Source organism: Giraffa tippelskirchi, chromosome 1 (genome assembly GCF_054371585.1).
Source record: "Giraffa tippelskirchi isolate mGirTip1 chromosome 1, T2T-mGirTip1v1.2.pri, whole genome shotgun sequence".
NCBI lineage: Eukaryota > Metazoa > Chordata > Mammalia > Artiodactyla > Giraffidae > Giraffa > Giraffa tippelskirchi.
Window position 1 is genome coordinate 177,770,064 of NC_137275.1, and position 15,123 is coordinate 177,785,186.

A 15,123-nucleotide genomic window follows, 5' to 3' on the forward strand; every position below is an offset into this window, starting at 1 on the left:
CCCAGTCTTTGGACCTGAGACCTCCCACAGGTTTTGTTGCATTCTTATCACTTCCTAGAATTGTATTCTCATGTTTTTCTCTGTCTTCACCACTCTGGTTCTAATGCCCAGTTGGTTCCCCTTGATTCTTTTTTTTTTTTTTTTTAATAATTTTATTTATTTATTTTGCACATGGGCTTAGTTGCTCTGTGACATGTGGGATCTTCCCAGATCTGGGATCAAACCTGAGTCTCCTGCATCGGCAGGCAGATTCTTTACCACTGAGGCACCAGTGAAGTCCTCCCCTTGGTTCTTGATCTTTAATTTAGTTTAGATAGCTTGCCCTTTCTGAGAAGTAGCCTCCATATATACATACTTCTCTTTTTTTAAAAAAGTTTTATTTTATATTGGAGTATAGTTGACTAACAATGTTGTATTAGTTTCAAGTGTACAGCATTCAGTTACACATATACATGTATCCTTTTTCAAATTCTTTTCTCATTAGGTTATTAATACTGAGCAGAGTTCCCTGTGCTGTACAGTAGGTACTGTTGGCAATCTATTTTAAATGTAGCAGTGTGTACATATATACATATTTCTAATAACCCCTCTGCTTGGCTGGCCAGCCCTGGAAAGTACCTCCTTATGCGCCCCTAATGAGCAGTCACCACAGAGCACAGCCCAGTTTTATAGGCCTAGGTAATGTAGATGTTTCCTTTACCCTCTCTGGGAGTGCTGGTGGCTCTGGGCCTTGATAGTTCTATTCTCAGTCATCTCCTTCTCTTCTGTTTTGCTTGACTGAAGCATATTTATTATGTTAAAGTGGTTCTACCTTTCAGTGAAGCTTGGCTTTTATATTCTGGACTAGTATCTGAGCCCAGTCTTCATTTTTTCTTCATTTATTTCTGCTCTGATCTTTGTGGGGGGTGTTGTTCTGCTTTTTCTAACTGCTTTAGGTGTAAGGTTAGGTGGGCTCAGTCTTGCTCATGGCCTTAAGGCTTTTGATGATTTTTCCTATGTAGTAGTATTTTGTGGCACTTTCTATCATGTGCTTTCTTTCCTGCCGGGATTATTCAAAAATTGGCCCCAAATTGCCGTTCTCCTATTCCAAAAGTCTATAACCTCTATGATCCATGTACTGGGTCTGAGGGATGCCCGTAACCCTTAGCTTATTTCAAGACCTATGATCTACATATTCTGTGTCTAAATAGTGAATCTATAAGCCCAGTGGTGGCTTGCAATTTCTATATAGAATCTTAAGGGAAGAAATCTGAGTGGAAGGGGAGGGAGACAGTTAAGGAGATTTGTTTTGAAGCTGAATCCATAAGAGTAATGTGGTCAGCCAACTAGGACCAACCACCAGAAAAATAAAAAACAGAGATATGATTAATAAAAATGTATACTTTGTTCATATAAGTGAGTTTTATAATACAGAATCTAAGGCCTTTAAAAAATATTTTGTTGGCTAATTGTTTCATTTACTTAGTTTCTTCCTTCTCCAAACAAAGTATGATACCATTAACCTGAGCGTTTTAAACACATGCTTTGCTGACTTTTTCTATTTGTGTATTGTTATTTGGTTTATTTTATGGCATGGAGGAAGGAGTTTACGGCCATTGATGCCAACAACTCTTCTTCAGATCCTCCAAACAGTCTTTCCCTTGGTGAGTTATACTGTAAAATTCTAATCATTAGTGTTGTGCAATATCAAAATGCCTTGTATATGTAACAATGACAACACACTAACGCACACCCACGGAAACAAGGTCATGTTCCACCTGAAATTGAGGTGATAGATAAAGCCATGACTGTGGATGAACTCACTAAGGAAATGATTTATGGGAAGAAGAATGCAGAAAGTGGCAGGCTAGAGCATGGGAGTAGTGTGGAGGGGAAGGCCACAGTTCCGAGGAAGAAGAGGATCCCCACCACAGCGAGTGATCAGTGAACACTGAAACGGAAGGATGACTGGGAGGATGAGCTGTGATGGAAGCCATGGTAAGAGATTTAACAAGAAGGTGATGCTGACAGACAGTGCCAAGTGTGTTTGAAGTAGAATGGAGGAACTTACTATCATCTGTAAAGTATGAACTTAGCTGGGCTCTTCCTCATCTCAACCATTTATAAAAATTTTACACTAGCTGATTCAGTTCTATTCAACAAGTATTTACTGAACTGCATACTAACTGTGGTGGGGTTGTATAAAAGAGGCAGAAAGTGTCTTAAAGTAATATGTCTTTTTTTTTTTAAAGGTTATTTTTACTTATTTATTGGCTGTGCCAGGTCTTAGTTGTGGCATGCAGGATCTTTAGTTGTGGCATGTGAGATCTAGTTCCCTGACCAGGGATCGAACCCAGGCTCCCTGCATTGAGAGCTCGAAATCTTTTTTTTTTTTTTTTTTGAGAGCTCGAAATCTTAACCACTGCACCTCCAGGGAAGTCCCAAGTCATATGTCTTTATAAATAAATCTCCTGGTTAACTTGTAAATTAAAAACTCCATCAATTTTGACTGGTGTATTGGTTAAATGCAAACTATAGATATAGTTCAGTGACATTTAAAGAACATCTTTTGGTATCCTTTCATCCCTATGATACCTTTTTTTTTAAAAAACAGAAAAGTCCTCATCTAATTTTTTCTTACTACAAAAGTGATACCTAATCATTGAAAATTAAGTTATATATAAAATTATAAATTATAACGTAGTATCCCCCCAGAATAGTCATCCTTAGCATTTTGATTTATTCATCCCAGGTTTTTACTAGGTATGTATATGTGTGCATGTTTAATGAAACTGGGCTCATTCCATACATTTTCAACTTTCTGTTTTTATGTAATGATGTATGGTGAACATTTTTTATATCATACATCTCTGAAACAATGTTTAGTGGGCTGTGTGGATTTTAATGTTTGAGTATAGTATACTTTTTAAAATTTTTATAGGAGTATAGTTGATTTACAATGTTGTATTAGTTTCAGGTATAGAGCAAAGTGGATCTGTTACACATGTATCTACTCTTTTTTAGATTCTTTTCCCATTTAGTTCATTACAGAGTATTGAGAAGAGTTCTCTGTGTTATACCATAAGTCATTATTAGTTACCTACTTTATATATTAATGTATTATATTATACTATTATATTAATAGTATTGTATATATGTCAATCCAAATCTCCCAATTTATCCCTCCTCCCTCCTTTCCTTTCCTGGTAATCATAAGTTTATTTTCTACATCTGTGACTCTATTTCTGTTTTGTAAGTAGTTCATGCGTGCCATTTTTTTTTTTAGAGTTCTCATATAAGCGATATTATATGATATTTGTCTTTCTATGTCTGACCTACTTCATTCAGTATGACAATCTCTGGGTCCATCCATGTTGCTGCAAATGGCATTATTTCATTATTTTTTATGGCTGAGTACCCATAGCTGATTCTAAGAAGATGATAGTCAGTGGTGGTTTGATGGATGGTGCATAGATAACCTCTTGGAGACACATCCACTGTCCACCTCACCACCAGCAGGCGAACCCTGTGCATCCTCTCGCTCTTTCAGAGACTCTTAGGGTTAGCGCTCCAGCTCACTTTCCCTTCTAAAGCCTTCAGTTTTCCTGGGCACATATGAATTTAAGAATCCTCTACACTCCTGGGTCCTCAGGATACTCAGCCTCCAGCACCCCACAACCCCATAATAGCACATGCTCCTTCCCTGAGAGGCTGGTCACTGGAGCTCTGGACAAGGCAGGCTGCCCAGGCCCATCACTGGATGATCCAGTGGGCCGACTAGGTGTGTGCTTAGGACAAAACAGGGCCCCCAAATAGATTTGGAGGAAAAGATTTTGAGATATATATATATATATATATATATATATATTTAATGTGTAAGCAGTTACTATGGGAAAAAGTCAAATTTATTGTACTTAATATTTACACTTACATTGTGTTATAAGTATAAAGGACTGACTTTATTTTCATTGGGTTTTAGATTATGGTATTCCATAATCTAAATTTTAGTGTTTAGGGTTTCTAAAGACCCTAAGCTAGCTGTGTGCAGGTCCATTCTCCTCTTTATCGGAATTTTAGGGGGGCGGATATTCCTTGTTCTTGTCAGCGACCTCTTCCCCAAATTATCCTGAGGACAGGGAAGTAGTAAGTCCATAATGCTTCTTCCTCTCTCTTTCCCCCAATTCTTTTTCTCTCTTACTCTTGTGTGTTCTTTTGGGAGAAAAGGAAAATAAATTCTGTCTCTTCATTCCTCTGTGTAATTCAGTCTGGACCCACACCAATATCAGTAAGCTTTGAATTTAGCAATGGTAAAATCAGGGTCTTTGCTCTCAATAGCAGTCAGTTCACTTTTGGTTTAGCTGCCACATGTCATGTCCAGCCAGGAGAACAGAAACTACTGTGAGTATTTAAATTAGAGGGGATTTCATCCAGAGAACTAGCTATACAAGTGAAGGAAGACCTGGGAAGTTATTCAAGGGAAGGCAAGGCAAGCCAGAGATTAGCAATAGCAGGGATCTTCTGTCATCCCTAGGCTGGGGGAACAAAGATGAGTTAGAAGCTGGAACTCCAGAGCGCCTACCTGAGGGCAGCGGCAGCCACAGGGAGCACACAGCTTCTGCAGGAGATGCTGGCCAAGGTGGAAGGAGATGGGGAGGAAATACTTTCGCTTCTCTCACTTCCTACTGAGTTCTGTTCTTCTGCCAGTGCCCTTCGTTGACAGGATTCAGCAGGGACTCCAGGAGCCAAGGGCTCTGTCTGTGAGTGTCAGACTTGCCGGAGAGGGAGCGGCGTGGATCTGATAAGAAACAGGCCAAGGACAAAGGGGTGAGTAGGGCCAGTGGGCAGGAAGGAGCATGTCAACACTTTGCCACAGCAACTGGTGTTTGTCCTTCCTAGTTAGTACACTTCTTGGGAGTGGGGGAGAGGATCAGGCAGAGAGCTATATTCTGACTTATTTTTGTGTCCTCTGAAGACCTCTCAATAAAATATTTGTTATATTGAACCGAATTTAAGCTAGAGTTTCTAACTCCTGGTCACGTATCACTGACTGGCTCTCTTCTTAGGCTTTTCAACGAGGAGATGAAAATTTTGAAAACCTTTGCACATTTGTTATGAAAACAAGCAGACTCATTCTTTTCAAAGATTTCACCTTTCCAGAATATGACCTCAAACTGCTGATGCTGGGGTCTAGTTCCTCTTCTCTGGGTAGGAAATATCCGTGATGATTACCATAATAACGAACATGTATACTGTGCTGTACAACTTACAACACACTTTTACATTTATTTTCATCGTGAGTAGATTTTAATCTGGGGATCCTGGAATCCGTTTATTTGTCTTCTGTCAGATTACCATAAAGTTTAGGTTTGAAAGAAAAACATCAGGGTTTTCTTCTTGTTTTCTTCTGCATCACAGATGGTGGACCATCTTCTTGCCCTTTTTGATAGACAGTCTGGTTACTCTCAGTAGTTGGTGGGTCATGTTCTCAGCTGCTGTTTGGTGGGAGAGACTGGCATCACATTACTGCTCCATCTTTCTCTCTCAGCTTTAGCAGGTGTTTGAGGACAGTGACTGTCTCATCTACTCACATAAAGTCTCTGCAGTCATATATAGCACACGTGTTGTTTTTAGAGCCCTATTCTCATCCAAATATGTATATATGTAGTTGACCCTTGAATAATGCGGAGCTTTTGGGTGCCAACCCTGCAGGCAGTCTAAAGTTCACGCATAACTTTATAGTTGGTCCTCCATGTGTGGTTCCTCATCTGTGGTTTCAACCAACTGTGTAGTACTGTAGTACCGATTTAACTGGAAAAAAAATCTGCGTGTAAGTGGATATCATGGCATGATACTGAAAAATAAGTTGAATAGTGTTAAGCAATCAGAATAGTTTGGATTAAACATTTCATTTAGAAAACTGACATCTAGCACAGACTGCTTCTGAGTGTATGCCTGTCCCTAAATGTCTGACCTTCCAGGATTTGCTTTATTTATACAAATACCACTCCTTCCTTCTACATATACAACAGGGAACTCTCTTCCTGACTGCTTTCTCTTAGCTTAAGACTTGTTAATCTGGGGTCCTTTGGCCTTCAAGGGTTTCAGACGATTCTGGGTCCATGTGTCCCCAAATTGATAATGCAAAATTTTATTTGTAATATGTATATGTGCCTTTTTGGGGGAGGGTGGGGGTGAGGAGAGAAAGTGTCCATGGCTTTCATTCAGTGTTCTGCCCCTAGCCTATCTCTGTCTTCTTTATTCTGCCTAAACCTTCAACTCCCAGTTCTTTCTCTCACTCAGATGATAGCGTTGCATCTTCATCTTGGAATGCAGTTGAGCTCTTTATTTTGTATGACTTTTCCTTCACTTCAGCATTCTGTAGAAGATATTGAGTTCCTATTGCCCTGGAATTGGTGACTAGGGTCTAAAAATGAGGACAAAGAAACACTAAGCATCACACATTCTGGAGAGAGCTGCTAATGGCCTGGGTCAGTCACCCTCTCGAGGTAGCAGAACTGGTCCTGGTACCTCTAAGCACTAACCCCACCCACCCCTCATCACCTCATCACCTCACCTCATTTCCAGTCTGTGTAAGGTGTATGGTGACTCAAGGGAGGGAGTCATGAGCCTAGCAGCCAATACCTCCCCCTTCATTTGCCCCCGTAACCAAGCAGGAGGGTATCAAAGAGAATCTACAGAAAGATACTAATTAATGTTTCCCTGGCGAGACTCTCTGGACAATGGACTTATTTAGCTCTGCATTTATCTAGGAAGAAAGTCATTTAAGTGTGGAAAGACAGAGAAGGGGCTTAGCAGTAGAATAGCCTGCATTCCTTCTGTTTGTCTTAGCACGGGCACATGAGTTTCACGTGGTTCTGGGGACATGGAGGAAGATAGCTGGACTTGAGCCATTCTGTTGGTAGTCCATGCAAGAGGCTCCCTGCTGGACAGAGGCTAGGAAGGTTAAAGGGGCAGGATAGTCTACACTGGGGCACAACTCAGTGGAGAGGTCTCACAAGTGCCATAAGAGATCTGGCATTTTGATGTCTGTCAAACAACAGGCTGGGCTGGCCTGTCATCCACAGCCAACAGTGGTTTGCAGTAACAAGTACCTAGAAGCTAGACCCCCTTCTAGAGAACCTTCTAGACAAGTAGAAGAGGAGGTGGAGAAGCCACTGGAGGGAACAGGCTATCCACTTCAGGGTCCTTCAGCCATGGCTCAGGTTGGGCTGGAAGAGGGAAGGACATGATTTCTGTGTTGGATCTGAGACTGGAGTTTAAGTGAGTTGGGTTGGACCAAGCTTTCACATAACTGAAAGGGAGCAGAGAGACGTGGAATCTGTGCTATTGTGAAGCATGTCAAGGCGCAGAGGAAAACTCTTATGGGGTTGGTGGGAGTGTTTATACCCATCTGAGTTCAATGCTCAACCAACAGTTATATTGATCTATCACTAAACCCATCCCTGAATCCACTGTCCCATTTTCCCCTGCAGTCTAAGAGGAAATAATTCTTTTCCTGTAAAGTGAATTCCTTCATCTGGACTCTTGTTTATTCATTGAGAGAACATTTATTTGATGTCTTAAATTTATTGCCCGTGTTGAGGTACAAAGGTTAAACATGGAGGAATTCTTTCCCTTGTGGAATGCACAGATTAGTGGGGTAGAGTAGAAGGTAACTACCTGCTTTAAAAACAATGTATTAAGGGTTATTTAAAGTGGCCCGGAAGGTCTCAAAGAAGAATAGTAGTCAGAAAGCAAAAGAAGACAAGACATCTCAGGTTGATGGAAAAACAGTGGGTATGGACTACATGGACTGTATCCACTTAAGGAACAACAGATGGTTCTGTGTGTGGGCAAGGCAGACTTAGCAGCAGAGGAGGCTGGAGAGACAGGCAGGAGGCAGATCCTGATGGGCTAACCTGCTTGTTCTCTATCCTGTAGATGATAGTTCTTCATAGCAATGGTACTGCCCTGGGAGGGGCGTTATGGACATTTGTGGATCATTTTTCATTGTGATGTGATGGAAGGTGGGTGCTACTGGCATTTCAGTAGTTAGAGGCCACAGATGCTAGACTCTACAATGTGAGAATAGTTCCACATAGTTAAGAATATATTGTTTTAAAGTAGATATCTGTTTATTCCACTAGGTCATGTATTTTATGAGAGAAGAACTTTTTTTTTCTTTTTGCCACACTGCACAGCATGAGGGATATTAGTTCCTGACCAGGGATCAAACATTTGCCCCCTGCAGTGGAAGCCTGGAGTCTTAACCACCAGACCACTAGCAAAATCTGAGAAGGGCTTTTATCCTGTTAATCTTTGTACTTCAACACTAGCAATATGTTTTTGATGTCAAATGTCCTGAGTTCAGCATAATTTTTGAATCTAGGCTATTGTTACTAATTTTAATATTGATGTATAATCTAGTATATTTTTTAAATGATATGGCTTCTGACTTTACTTCTTTTAAGCCCTAACTTACTCATTCCGTACAATTAGGTGCAAGAAACTGAGTGTTTCAGTAAGTCTTCTAGATTTCATTATAAGCTATTGTTTTTTATTTCTCTTTTATATTAGATTTAGGACATTGTATTGGTGTTTTGAAATTATGTGTATAGATCACTTATGTATTTCATTCTAGGATAGTAAGGGTGCTATTATTTAAAATGTTTATTAGAAGAAGGGAGACTTAGGTCTAATAGGATCAACAGCCACTATCATTGGTAGCCACTGGTTTCCAAAGTGTTGTTTGAGGCCACAGAGTTCAGATGTTTTGCTCATGAGTTCCCTAAAATAGCAATAACCTCCTCACACAGCTTTACAGTGAAATCTAACATTTACTATTCAAGTTAATAGGAGACAGAAAATACTAGTCACTTCATAAGTTGAGAACTGATTGTAATATTTCATGATGATTTGATGAAGTAGATTTTAACTATCTTATGGAATAACGCATGCCAAATACAAAATAAGTTACTGAATTTTTTATCCATGGATATTTTTCAGTGTATCTGAATTTTTTGGCAGCCCATAAAACTTTCCGATTACATTTTTTTTTAAGTCAGGTTATTGAGGTACAATTTATAGACGATAAAACCCAAATGTGTACTCTGGTCACTTTTAAAAGAAAGTATGTCACTAATGTATTTTCCTTTGGCTATGCCGATTGTAGGAAATCCCAGAATGGGCTTAACACTCCATTTCCAATGCCAGGTTTTACCCATAATAGAAGTCTCTATCTGATGAGGAAGACAGGAAGCCCCGGTAGTTTAGGGCACTAACTAGCCTTTAAATGTCTCCCTAGACCAGTATGTTCATTTATATATCTGTTTGTGGGTCTATTTACACTCTAGAACAATTCATCATAGTAAAGTCTGGTGGGATGAGGGACAGGCCTTTCTTTTGTCAAGTGAGGGAAGGACTGTGTGAGCACAAGTTCATTCTCCGGCAGGCGAATTTTTGGAAACAGAACATATGGAAGACGAGGATCTGGAAATGAGTTCCCTTGAAACCATCTGTACATACCTGGCCCATGGAACATCCTTCTGTTCTCTCCCTGTTTGGAAGCTTCCGCCCAGAGGTTCAGGGCCTACGAGCTCTGTCTGAGAGAGCACTAAGGGCAGAATGTAAGGATTTAGGGGCTCACCTCTGCTACTTCACCTGGAGCACCTGGGCTTCTTTTCTGTTTTACATTTAAACTTGTGTTTGAAGGCAGGGTTTTGCTGCTAAAAACAACACTTTGCAAAGCACAGCTTCCATGGAGAATCAGAGATAAAAGTGCATGGTGGCTTCTCCTGACAATTCTTAAATGGCTTCTTAGGAAATCACTGGCTCTCCGTGAGGCATTTTCCATGGAAAAAACTACTCTTCTGCACCATCTTTTCACAAAACTTGTGTTTGTGACCCTCACAGTATGTACCAGGGGAGTTCCCTTAACTTTTCTTGCTTTCAGTCTGTCTGCCAGCCAGTCCTACACTGCCACTATAGCTATGCTTTATTTTCTATGACACAATTCAGCCACGCAAGAGTACAGTTTTGTTAAACCTTGCTTCAGATTTCTCCTCCTCTTCCAGTCTTTGGCTTCTCCAAAAAAATCCTAAGCACAGCAGAAGATTAAAATAGAAATTAATACATTTCCATTCTCTAGAAGATGTTGTTTAGATATAGAAGATCGTGTTTCCTTTGCTTCTTTTTATGTGAGATATATGTAAATTGAGCAGGACTTAAAAAGTGAGGGGACACATGCCACTTTTTCTCAGTGAAAGATTTTGTGAAGAAAGTAGAATTTTAAGTATAGTGGAGAAAGAAATATAATTGAAACTATTTAAGACTTTATGGCATCAGATATTCCCAAGGAGTGATAAGTCATTACTGAGAATGGTAACAAAAACGGTGAAGAGTGAAAATAGGAACATAGGGAAGCAGTATATAAACCTGGGAAAACAGGCCAAGTGTAGAAGAGCAATGGGAACCACTGGGACCTTCTTGGCCACCCACAGAGGTGCTAGTCTAGGCTTGGAGGGAGCAGATGAGTGAAAAAATGGGTTCACTTGGAGCTTGAATCATCACAGAGATAAAAGTGCATGGTGGCTTCTCCTGACAATTCTTAAATCGCTTCTTAGGAAATCACTGGCTCTCCACGAAGCATTTTCCATGGAAGAAACTACTCTTCTGCACCATCTTTTCACAGAACTTGTGTTTGTGACCCTCACAGTATGTACCATTTCAGCTTTTAGGATACATATCCTGATAGGTAAGTTGGAAGCCAGGGTTTGATTTGAAAATATTTTAAAACATTTTAACTTAGAAAACTGTGTTTAAATTCAAAGTAAAAAACCTTTGACCCTTTAAATAATAATAGCAGCTCTTTGAGAATATTGAATATGATGAGAAGGTGACCTCAAAGTCTAGAACCATGCTGTATGGAGGGGGAGGGGAGTCAGGAGGAGGATGGGAGTGGGCCACATGAGCAATAATGGGGGTTTGACTTGTTTTCCAGATTGTCTCTTTCCCTCACTGGGGCTATAAGAAATAATGTAGAATTTTAGTGAGGTCTTTTCTGCCTTTACTACGTTTCACTATTATTTTTTTCTCTTTTCTTTTTTTGGTTTTTGGCCGCAGCCACAAGGCTTGTGGGATCTTGTGGGATCTTTGTTCCCTGACGAGGGATTGAACCCATACCCTTGCAATGAAAGTGCAGTCCTAACCATTGGACTGCCAGGGAATTTCCACTATGTTTCTTTTTTTATACTACTGCCTTCTCCTCTCCCTTACTGAAATGTTGCATTTGAAACTGTATCTTTTCTGTATTATTTCATCTTACTTTCCATAACTGTTCTCTGTCCTCTGTTGGCAAGTTCTCTTGGACCTGTCTTGTGTGCAGGCGACAAGCACATGTAAGTCAAAGATTTTTCCACAAGTGAGGTTGGTTAAGCAGAGAAAAGATGGGAAGGTGTTTTGTTTCTCTGAAATCCTATGGACTTGGAGGCACAATCTGGTGTACAGCAGGCCAGAGGGTCCAGAGTTAGTTGTGAAATCAGTAAGTTACAAGTTCAGTACTAAACTGGGAGTCTGTTTGGGGCATCAAGGCTTAACATGGAGATTGTCATGAGCCTGAATCCCATGTTGGTCTCAGAACTCAGCAAGGGTCTTGAGGCTCCTTTGGCCAGAGTGTGACAGGCTTCAGGATTTCTTTGTACTAAGGAACAAAGCAACTTGGAAACTACCGTAACTTCAGTTGTTGTTCAGTCGCTAAGTCATGTCCAACTCTTTGTGACCCTATGGACTATAACCCACCAGGCTTCTCTGTCCATGGGATTTCCCAAGGAAGAATACTGGAGTGGGTTGCCATTTCCTTAGTAGTAAGCTGATTTGATGCTTCACAGTTTAGTTCTGGATCAGATATGAGTTTGGCTGGCCCTGTCCCAGAAGAAATTATAGAGGGTGTCTGCGAAGTAGTATGAGGTGTTACCAACCCTCCAGAAAGAAAGCTGACTCCTAGCTGGGTGCTGCTCAGGCCAGCAGGACCTTTAGGCTTCCAAGGCTTTGTATGAGTAGCAATATGGCCACCAAATAGTCAAAATCTTACTGTCCATATCAGGGAGAACATAATTAGATGATTAGAATATATAGATAATCTTCTCATCTATCTAACATTTTTGGCCTCTTCCTGCAAATGAAGAAACAAAAACCAAAAAATTTTCGCCAGGCATTAATTAGAAACAGCATTGCGGACTTCCCTGGTGGTCCAGTGGTTAAGAATCAGCCTTGCAATGCAGGGGATGCAGGTTGGATCCCTAGTCAGAGAACGAAGATCCCACATGCTATAGAGCCACTAAGCCAGTGCTCTGCAACTACTGAGCCTGCATGCCACAACTACAGAGTCCACACGCTGCAAGGCAAGATCCCTCATGATGCAGCAAAGATCTTGCATGCTGCAATTAAGACCCAACGCAACCAAAAAAATTAATAAATTTTTTAAAAAAGAAAAAAAATAAGAAACGGCATTAAGCAGTTAACTTTATTTCCCTGACCTTCCCACTTTCTAGTCTTAGTGGCAAGTTGGAAGGAAGAGGGAAGGGGCAAGATGCTTGAAATGATATAGCATGTATTTGAACACGTCTGGAGAGTCTGGGCAACAGTGGTGTCTGATCCTCCCTCACTTGGGTCTGCAGGTGTTCTAGAGAGACTCTTCTGGGTCTTTGGTGGCCATTACCCTCTAAGCACAGCTTCACATGGTAAGTTCCATGAGTCAGCAAATATCTGTACAGAGGCCACCTTACAGACCAGGAAACTTGTATTCTAGTGTCTGATCTGCTATTAAGAAGCCACATAGGGGACTTCCCTGGTGGTCCATTGTCTAAGACTACACGCTCCCAATGCAGGGGGCCCAGGTTCAATCCCTAGTCAGGGAGTGTAGTGTAGTGTTAGTCACTCAGTCATGTCCGACTCTGCGACCCCATGGACTGTAGCCCACCAGACTTCTCTGTCCAACGGATTCTCCAGGCAAGAATACTGGAATGGGTTGCCATTTCCTTCTCCACTAGTCGGGGAGCTAAATACCATATGCCATGCTAAGAGTTTGCATGCTGCAACTAAAGATCCCACATACTGCAAGGAAGATGAAAGATCCTGTGTGCCTCAGCTAAGACCCTGAGCAGAAAATTTAAAAAAAAGAAAAAACCATGTAGAGTTGGGGGAGAGGGGCAGGAGAGGAAGCTATGGGACTTCCCTCTCAGAGACTCAATTTTCAATTATCTTTAAATGAGAGGAGTGAACAATATATTCATAAGATTCCTCCTAGCACTGAAATTCTGTGATTCTGGTAGAGATTGTGTCATTTGAATTTGCTTCTCTGATTAAAATGTGTGTAGTTGCTTGAAAGGAGAAGGCACTGGCACCCCACTCCAGTCCTCTTGCCTGGAAAATCCTATGGACTGAGGGGCCTGGTGGGCTGCAGTCCATGGGGTCGCTAAGAGTCAGACACGACTGAGCGACTTCACTTTCACTTTTCACTTCTATGCATTGGAGAAGGAAATGGCAACCCACTCCAGTGTTCTTGCCTGGAGAATCCCAGGGACGGGAGAGCCGGGTGGGCTGCCGTCTATGGGGTCGCACAGAGTCGGACACGACTGAAGTGACTTAGCAGCAGCAGCAGCAGTTGCCTGAAAAGTATTTGATTGATTGTATGTGAAGTTAGAGTCATGTCTTTTTCAGGTTGTCCCATTACCCTTTTGACTGGTTTATCCTTCTTTTCCTTGCTTAGATCGGATGAAGTTTCTTTGCACTAACAGTGTCAGGAGCTGGAACTGGAGTTACACGTCTGTATTAAAGAGCTATCCAAAGATTTCCATTTCTACTGAGCTGAGGGCAAAAGATGTTGTTGGGGGGCTTGCCTTTGGTCTCTGAGCCCAAGGGATTCCAAATTAATGCTCCTCAAAGGTAAACCTGTATCATTCATCTTAGCTTGTGCAAGGCAGACAGTGTTCAATAAAGAAATACTGTACTGGAGAATAAAATGACATTGTCCTTTAGTTCCCTTCCCAAACCACTAGGTGTCGCCTCCACCTCAGAGAAACTAGGCCCCTCCTCTCCCTGCACACCCACCCTTCTCGCTCTACTCCGGGAGCTCTCAGCTTCTTGGCATTGTGATTACTGGGGAAGTGGCCTGAAGCAGGAGATGCACTGTAGCTCTTGGCAGGGGGGAGGAAAATGGGTTGATGTGCATCTCCTTAATGACAATTTGAGGGAAACTCCCTAAGGTCCCATGGCAGTTCCTCCCAGCAACCGTGATTTCACCCCTCCCAAGCTGGTCCTCGCAATCAGATCAGCTCCTCCAGATCTGGGGTGAGCCTTCTAGGCTGGACGCTTAGGAGGGAGGGTGGAACCCAAAGGGGACATAGTGGGCTTCCACTGCTGGAAATGTTCTGCTGAGTCAGTCCCTGAGCTTTTCTCGGGTGCGAGCCTGGGCCGTGAAGGGAGACAAAGAGAAGCGGCTGTTCTGGGGTCCTGCCCAGGAGCAGATGGTGTGATGGAAGCCCAGTGGGCTGTGGTGGCCTCTGAGGACCCGGGAGGGCACAGACGGGGCGTAGGGCCAGGAAGAGAAAGACTGGAGGGTTGGGTCTTAAGGGAAAGGGAGACTCATGGACTTCGTAAGGACTCGGGAAAAATCGGTCCTTGGGACGCCTTGGTCCTGGGGTGGGGGGCCTGTTCTTCCAGGGAGCAAGCATGTTTTGCTGGTGAAGGCGAGAGAGAGTTCCCGGCAGTGAGAAGGGTGGTGTGGCTCGCTAGGTGGAAGACAAGTGAGGATACCAAATACTGGGGGTTCCAGACTGCTTCCTGAGACTGGAGTGTCTGAGGGACTCGGGGGAATTGAGAAAGGAGACCCTAAGAAGAGCGGGATGCGCGAGGGCTGTGTAGAGAGGCCCCGGCTCCTGGGAGTGGGATGGACAGCGCGCGCTGGGGTGGCCCGGGGGGCCTGGAGGAAACAGGGCAGGCCTCAAAGTGAGGGGACGCCCGGAACCAAGCCGGCCTGGGAGGCCCTTGCGCGGCGCCCCCTGGGTGGGTGGGTGTGAGACCTGGGAGGTCCCCGGGCGGCCGGGTAGGGGTGGAGGGGGTGGGGGGGTGGGGGGGTGGGGGGGTGGG

The 15,123-nt window shown here is 42.6% G+C and overlaps 1 protein-coding gene across 7 annotated transcripts in view; it reads left to right on the top strand.

Moving 5' to 3' along the window:
- The window catches only part of RGP1 (RGP1 partner of RAB6A GEF complex), a 36,769-nt gene extending 22,772 nt beyond the window's left edge, over positions 1-13,997 (top strand). For 4 of the 7 annotated variants that reach the window (XR_014059362.1, XR_014059359.1, XR_014059365.1 and 1 more), the window contains 2 exons: positions 10,602-10,732; positions 13,745-13,997. The gene's annotated coding sequence lies outside the window, so the exon portion shown is untranslated. Of the gene's footprint in view, positions 1-10,601; positions 10,733-12,653; positions 12,717-13,744 lie in introns of all 7 variants that reach the window. The other 3 variants (XR_014059364.1, XR_014059360.1, XR_014059375.1) reach the window with 1 other exon arrangement.
- The last annotated feature ends 1,126 nt before the right edge of the window (positions 13,998-15,123 follow it).